Below are 8457 nucleotides of genomic sequence, written 5' to 3' on the forward strand. Positions count from 1 at the left end.
AGGGGGTACTGTGAAAACAGTATATAACTTTCAAGGAGTCTTTTTATACAAGTCTTTTGACCAATCGGCTTCGCGTGAACCACATAGAGGTTAAAAATTTCAAGAGGGCAAAGACTACAGTGGGGGAGAGGTCTGTCTTTAAAACTCTGTAAGCAGGTTGAAAAGTTCTAAAACCCAGGTCCCTGAGTAGTGGGACTAACCAGTATTTCCTGCTCCTCTCATAGCCCTTGCAGAAGAAGACAACGTGAACGTCATCCTCCTTCGGATGAGCACACACTGGGCAAGTTTCTGTGGTGGAGCGGCATGACCAGGACGCTGTAAATGAAGCTAAAGGGAGGCTTCCGTATCTCCATTGTAAGAATAATTTCCTCGTTAATACAGGAGACATAGCGTCTAGAGTACTTTCGAGACAATAGGAGTCTTTCACTTTTAGGAACAAATGTGTCAAGGATCCCTCACGAGTGGCGTCAATAGCTTTTGTGAGCATCAGTTCTTGGTATGCTCTCACAAGTGCCTTTTTTGGAATCTTTAGGCAGGTGTTTGAAGGATCCGTCCAGAGTTCCGGGAAGCCCATCTCCTCTAGCATTCCCTTCACATAAGTCAACCACGGGATCCTCTTGGCATTCAGTAGCTCCAGGAATTCCTGCAGCTCCTCTCTATAGTTTATAAGATCTGGGCTACACCACAGACGCCTCCAAAATGTTAGGGGTTTAAGTCCCAGCTCCTCCGTTATTGGTCGAATTCCCAAGTCTAATCTAAGGGGAAGCAATGGAGTACTCTGAGGGAGGGCAACGACCTGTCTCAGGAATTTATTTTCAGTTGACTGTAATTTAGGGAGTTGAGAGTGTCCCCACAGCTCACCCCCATATGTAACACCTGCACGGGCTTGAATTTTATAAATATGAATGATTGGGGTTAGTGGGCGATAGGAGGATTTATTCGCCAGACGCATAGTGCCACCCGCCAACTGAGCCAGTTTGATGTTCGCTTTAGTCTGGTGAGTCGTCCACGTTAAATGTTCATTTAAAGTAATCCCCAAGTATTCAATATTGTGCACACGTTCTAGTTGGACTGTGCCTAGCCTAGGTGGGGCTCGATTATGGGGGTTAGGATTCAAAATCATAAATTTAGTTTTCTGTTGGTTGATTTCCAATCCTCGTTCAGAGCAGAACTCTAAAAAACCGTCCAAGATGCGTTGAATCCCCATAGGGGATTTAGACAGCAGCAGGGTGTCATCTGCAAACATAATTGCTGGCACCCTGCTGCCTGTCAACTTTGGGGCATCAGTATTGGCAATCCTGTTTAGGTGGGCAACAACCCCGTTCACAAAGAGGCAAAACAGGGTCGGTGCAAGCACACAACCCTGTCCAACCCCTCTGCGAACAGGGAACCTTTCGGTTAACTTGCCACGTTTGCCACACCTTACGCGAGCGTAGTTGTTATAGTGTAGTCTCATCAGAATTGCCAGAATATCACCAGGGACGTTCAGCTCTTCCATAACTCTCCACAGTCTCGCTCTGGGTACCAAATCGAAGGCGGCACGTAGGTCTACGAAAATAGTATACAGAGTGCCGCCCTCGATTACCGCTGTTCTCCAGTAAAGGAGATTCAGCCTGAAAATTTGGTCTATGGTCGATACACCCTGCCTAAATCCTGCCTGATAGGGGGATAGGATGTCCATCTCTTCAATCCAGGCCTGGAGCCGATTCAGGATCAGTCTTCCGAAACGTTTTTGGGATATATCGATAAGACTGATGGGACGATAGTTGGCAGGAAGCAGAGGGGATCCCTTTTTGTAGATTGGGACCACCTCTGCTCCCAACCAAGTATCGGGCACCTCCATTCCCCCCAGAATAGCATTGAATATCAATGTAAAATAAGGTGCCCATATCCCTGGTTCTTGCTTGAAGAAGTCCCCGGGCACCCCATCAAGTCCCGGGGCTTTTCCAGCAGCTAGGCCTTTAATGGCCACCCTCACCTCTTTTTCAGTAAAAGGTACCCCAGTGGGGCTAGATGTCTTTGTAATACCAGCTCTATTTTGGTCCCCCCCTCCCTCCGCATACAACGCCTCGAAGTGGCTTTGCCATACCGTAGGGGCTATGTTAGGCTCTATTGCGGAGGCTACGTCCTCCGTGCCATTAGCCACTACGCGCCAAAATTTGCGGGCATCTCTGTTTGTTAGTGCTCCAACGAGATTTTCCCAGTAATCGTGGTCCCATTCCGCCCGCACATTCTCCAGGAGGTTTTTGTACAATCTTCTCCTGGCACGGATTTCTTCCTTGCTAAGACGTCCCTTTATAGCAAGTAACAAATGGGCCTTGGCTTCCCTACAAGCGGCGTTATACCAAGACGTCTTGGACGGGGGGCCTTTCCTTTTCCCTGAGGATGTGAACAGATCCTGCTCTAAGGTTTTGATGATGTCTGCATGTATTTGTGCAAGCATTCCTCTGCTGGCATCATCTTGCACCTCATTTCCTAACTGAAAGGCGCTCTCCAGAAATGGGATGATCCTTTCATATAACTGCGGTATTCTATCTAGACTATTGGCCAGTTTCTCCCACTTGACTTTCCTCCGATTATTTTCAAGTAGGAGCCCGCCTTATCTTTGTCCGTTCCGTGAGATGTAACCTCACCCCCAGGCGGGGAATAAGTCAATTCTAAGGCGTTATGGTCACTGTCCATTCTTTCGGTTACTTTAAAATCGACTATTGATGGCCACATGAACAGTTTAACCATGATGTAATCCAGTCTAGATTCGCTGCCTGTTTTGTTATAAGTGTGGATACTGGGTATGTCTGAATTGCAGCGGCCATTGCATGCCCTTAGACCTTGATTGAGAGTGAGGGCAGTTATCTGCAAGGCCATGGGAGTCCAGGCCCTTGGAGGTGGTGCCACCGTCTCAGGGACGAACCAACATGAATCTTCCTCATAGGAAGGCCCGTCACGTAGCCCAGGCAGTGGTTCGTAATGAGAGTTAAAATCACCTCCCACCAGGCAGGCGAGTTCACATGGAATGCCATCTAGAAGCCGCGCTAATTCATCTATGGTACCAGATTCTTTGTGCATTGGTACCGGCCTTGAATAAATGTTAATGACTAACAACTTCATGGAGTCTGGCCACTCAAGTAAAACAGCCAATATGTCATCTGAGGCGGTCTCTATACAGGTAGCTTGACAGCCTAGGTCCGTTGCTACCCAGGTCGTGAGTCCCCCTGACGGCCTGCCCCTTTCCCCCCATTTAGCGGCTTTGGAAAAAGAGGTGAAGCCCGGAAATAATATTTCCTCGCGCGCCCAAGTCTCTTGGAAAAGGAGTATATTTTTGGAGCTGATGTAGGAACCCCACTCTATACAGTCTATTTTATTGGCTAGGCCTGCCACATTCCAAGAGATCACTGTTATATGTGACCGTTGGGTAGTGGCTGGGCCTTTAAAAACAGGATTGTTGGGGATGAGCTCTAGGGGCGCCGATTGGCTTGCGGGCGAGTAATTCATATCCGAAGGCATATTAGTAGGGGATAAAGTAGGGTCCATCATACTTGGATCCTGACTAGATTCAACTATATTAGATGCCTTAGTATATGTATCTGGCGCTGGGTGTGTGTTAATCTCAATCGTGGGAAATGCTTGTAGAACACTCCCCACTTCAGCCGCCGGTCAGTCCACCATTTCTAAGCTACTGTATCTATTGTGGGTAGACAGATAGGCTGGGTAGTGTGTTCTGTGTGGCCCAGGAATTCCTCTCCTGTAACCCCCCCCTCCTCCCTGTAACTATTTCCCAGCCAGCCTCATCCCCATACGAAGGGAACTGCTCTGTTAGTCTTCCCCTGTGTTGTGGATGGACATTATTCTCCCTAGTGCAATTTTCCCAACCGTCCAGTAGCTCTTGGTGGTGCCCCCATCTCTGGTCCTCTAAGTTATAAAGGCTTGAGGGGTAAAAAATGAAAGAGGAAGTGGTTGAATGTTACTGCCAAAATCCTCATCGGAAGCCCAGGTGCAGATATATGCGGCTGTATTCGGGTCTGTAAAGGTGACCAGGATACAGTCTCCCCTAATGGATTTCCTAGTATGACCCACCCACATTGCCCTCCTAGCCATGGAAATATCACTGGTTGTTCCTCTCGGGAGTGGTCTATTTACAGAGAGCCAGTTAATAACTTTATTCTTAAGTGAGGTAGTAGATACAAATATAGGAGATTTTAATTCCGGGACCCCCGCCAGAACTAAGGTGTAAGGTGCTGCTTCTGGGGGGGAGGTTTATAGGCTTATATCTGCGGTTAGTGTTTGTTTTCTCTCCAGAAAATGGTGGGTCACCCTTGGCACTAGTCGAGGGCAGAGCATTGTCTTTCGGTGGGGGGATTATTTTAGGGGTGGCAGTTGCTGTTTGCTGTGTTGGAATAGGGGCCTTGTTGACATTTGAAGATTGCGTAGTATTGTTTGGTATGGATTGTAAGGGTTTGGGGTTTATAGGTAGAAGCTTATTATTTGTGGCTGTAGATGGTCCATTACCCTTAGCGGACTTGGGTCCTAGTCCCTCCCTTACTATTTTAGATCCACTATTATCGAGTTTCCTTGAATCAGCAAGTTGCACAGTTGCTTTTTCGATGATAACTAATCTGGCTTCGATCTTAATCAATCTAGCCTCCAGGGGACTCAATAGGGATTTAAGAAGTGTGCCTATGTCCTCCAGTGTGATGTCATCGGAAGTGATGTCTACTGGCGCGGTGTTAGTAGGCTGTAGTAGTGAGGTTGTGTTAATAGTTCTAGGGGGAGTTGACATTCCCGACTTCTCTGGCACGGTAACAGAGGTGGCTCCTTTCCCCCCTTTACTTCTAGATGGTTTGGGTTTGGGAGATTTGATCCTGTTATCTTCTTTGTTTTGGGGCCCCCACTTCTTTTTTTGTATAGCCCCTTCTCTAGGCCCCCTATTACTATCTATGTTGGGTTCTATAACTTTGGCTGCCTCAGTATTCTCGGGTGATGTTGATGTTGCTTGGGGAATTTGAGTATTGGGTAGGGCCATAAGGCTCATGTCCTCAAAGTCACTCGGTACCTCAATGGTGAACTCTGGGTTTGTAATTGAAATGCCTGGAAATGGACATGTGACCTGATCAGTGCTACCGCTAGTTGCCAAACCGGATCTAACTTCTGGGGTTCTAGCTTGGGCGATTGGGCCCATTGAAGATCTCCTTACCCAGTCTATTTCTTGGGAGATTCTTCGCTCCAGGACCTCGATTTCCTCAATCAGGAGAGAACCAGCTTTGGCAAAGTAGGTGTCAATGGGGCCTTTGACAGCTCCGGCCGCGGCTAGAGAGGATGTTTTACTTCTGGTTTCCCTGGTACTCATTTCACAGGTGTTTAAACGTCCTTGATATGGCAGAAAAGAGACAGGGCCCGGACCGGACTCTCACGTACTCGAACGGCCTCAAACGGCCCGCTCTTTGCCCGGTCTTAGCCCCGGCCTTGGTCCCGCGCGCATCCCGCGTGCGCGTAGTATAGCGTGTTTAAGTAAGTAAGTATATGAGTGGGCGGGAAGAGACACCAGGTGCGCTGGGTTGTTGAAGCGCGTTGCTTCCTGTCCTGGGTCTCACAGTCCCGTCCCCTGCCGGTGTGCTGGTTAAGGTCCCGGTGTAATGATCCGGTGAGGGCTTCGGCGTGTGGCAGACTTTGCAGCAAGTAGGGAAAGTGATAGAAACAGCAAACGGCTGCGAGCGGCTCCCGCGGAGCGGGGGCTGCGAGCCGTAAATAGCCTGGCGCTGGGGGGCGGGAAGGGACACCAGGTGCGCTGGGTTGTTGAAGCGCGTTGCCTCCTGGGTCTCGCAGTCCCGTCCCCTGCCGGCGTGCTGGTTAAGGTCCCGGTGTAATGGTCCGGTGAGGGCTTCGGCGTGTGGCAGACTTTGCAGCAAGTAGGGAAAGTGATAGAAACAGCAAACGGCTGCGAGCGGCCCCCGCGGAGCGGGGGCCGCGAGCCGTAAATAGCCTGGCGCTGGGGGGCGGGAAGAGACACCAGGTGCGCTGGGTTGTTGAAGCGCGTTGCCTCCTGGGTCTCGCAGTCCCGTCCCCTGCCGGCGTGCTGGTTAAGGTCCCGGTGTAATGATCCGGTGATGGCTTCGGCGTGTGGCAGACTTTGCAGCAAGTAGGAAAAGTGATAGAAACAGCAAACGGCTGCGAGCGGCTCCCACGGAGCGGGGGCCGCGAGCCGTAAATAGCCTGGCGCTGGGGGGCGGGAAGAGACACCAGGTGCGCTGGGTTGTTGACGCGCGTTGCCTCCTGGGTCTCGCAGTCCAGTCCCCTGCCGGCGTGCTGGTTAAGGTCCCGGTGTAATGGTCCGGTGAGGGCTTCGGCGTGTGGCAGACTTTGCAGCAAGTAGGGAAAGTGATAGAAACAGCAAACGGCTGCGAGCGGATTATGGAACACCGGCGCGGTGCCTGGCTTCAGTCAGACTCATCACACTAATAAGGTGGGGGCTGTAGCGCTGTGGGGGGAGGCCTAACACGTGGTAAGTGACCACATAAATAATGACGCAGATACTGTATGGTGGTTAGCTGGAAAGACCCCGAGCGGTCTTCCGCTTCTTTATTTATACCCCCGGCGCGAGCCCGCTCCGGGGTGTGCGTGCGTGCGTGGAGGTAAAATATACAAAGTATGGGAGAGCCCGAGTGGCTCTCTACATCCCTCCTTTAATTTAGTTCTGATCACGCAGCAGATGCCGGACCACTGTTCATGGCGATGTCCACACAAAGTCTCTCATACGCAGGTTGGGTCTAGGATTGGGCCTTAGACTGTATCTTGGGTTTTTTGGCACCAGTTGGCTCGGCAACCCCAGCCGGGCCTGCCTCGGTACCTTCTTCTGCGCCCGTTGCTATAGGTCGGCCCTGACCTGCGACAAGATTCTGTGATGTCGGCCTAGGTGGACTTGCCCCATGTTGCTGGACTGCTGTTGACCTGGTCGGGCTCCTGCCGAGGTCCAGGTCTTCATATTCTCCTTCTTCTATTCCTTCTTCAGGTCGTGACCTTCCTGTCATCCCAGTGACTTTCTTGAAGCATGACACATTTCTCGTCACCGTGTGTCCATTTCGTTCCACTGTTACCATTGTCCCCTGGACCTTGTCCACACTCCACACTTCTGACTCGTAGGGTGTGCGGAACTTCCAGCCCGGATGGCGGTCTTTGACGACTACCAGGTCTCCTTCTCTCAGGCCGGGTTCCTTGGCATGACGATGTTCACTCGCCTTCGCGTTGGTGTTCTGCCTTCTTGCTTGAATGGTTTTGGCATCTCTCTCTGCTGGCACCCACGTGCTGTCGGTCGGGATGCTGTCTCGAGGTGCCCGCTTGAAGAGCACATGTGCCGGAGCACATTTTGTCGTGGAGTGAGGCGTTTGTCTGTAGGCTCCCAGGAATTGGTCGAGGGCTATTTCCGGGTCATCCCCATTGTCCGACGCAATTCGAAGCGCTCTGTTCAGTGTTCGCATTAGGCGTTCGACTTCCTCATTGGCCTGTGGCCACAAAGGGGTGATTTTCCTGTGCTTGATTCGCAGGCTCTCCAGGTATAGCTGAAACTCTCTCCCTTGAAAAGGGGGTCCGTTGTCCGACTTGATTTCCTCCGGCAGCCCCATTGTTGCGAAGACGCGGCTCAATACTTTTCTGACTTGCGGGAATGCAGTGGAGGATATGACTTCAACTACTGGAAACTTTGAAAAGGAGTCGACCAGGACAAGCATATGTCTCCCGTCTGGAAAACTGCCAAAATCTATGCTGAGGTGTGTCCAGGGTGTCTGAGGTGCCTCCTCTGTGATCACCGGTGCTGGGGCCGGATCGCCGCCAGTGATGGTGCAGGCATGGCAGGCCCGTATCATGGCGTCTACTTGGCTGTCCATGGCAGGAAACCACACTTTGCTCCTGAGACGTGCTTTCGTCTTGGCCATGCCTTGATGTCCTATATGCGCCAGACTTAAAGCTCTTTTTGGAGACCTTCCGGTACGACGATGAGGTGTCCTCTTAGGATGATTCCTTCATCCCCCATGCTCAGTTCATTGCGTATTTGCCACAGTTGCTGTCGTGCATGGCTCACCTCCGGCCGGAGGTTCGAGGCACCATCAAGGAAGTGGGCCCACCGATTTCCTTCCAGAGCCTGGCGAACTCTCACCAGTGTTTCGTCCGTGGCGGTAGCTTCGCCAATCTCTTTGAGTGACATGTTCTCCGGACAGGCCGCCTGTGAGATCATGTGGACAAACTCCTCAGCTTCTGTACCTTCGTCTTTGGGCGGATACTGGTTGACGACATCCGAGTGCCGGGATAGATAGTCAGCTGGGTTGTGGGCGCCTGGACGGAATACGATCTTGAAATGGTACCCTTGTAGTTGAACCGCCCAGCGTTCGATGCGCGGGGGCGCCAACCGGGATGATCCTGCAAAGAGGGGCAGCAGCGGCTTGTGATCAGTTACCACCGTGAACTCTTGTC

This window comes from Lissotriton helveticus, chromosome 2_1, assembly GCF_964261635.1.
Source record: "Lissotriton helveticus chromosome 2_1, aLisHel1.1, whole genome shotgun sequence".
Classification (NCBI taxonomy): Eukaryota; Metazoa; Chordata; class Amphibia; order Caudata; family Salamandridae; genus Lissotriton; species Lissotriton helveticus.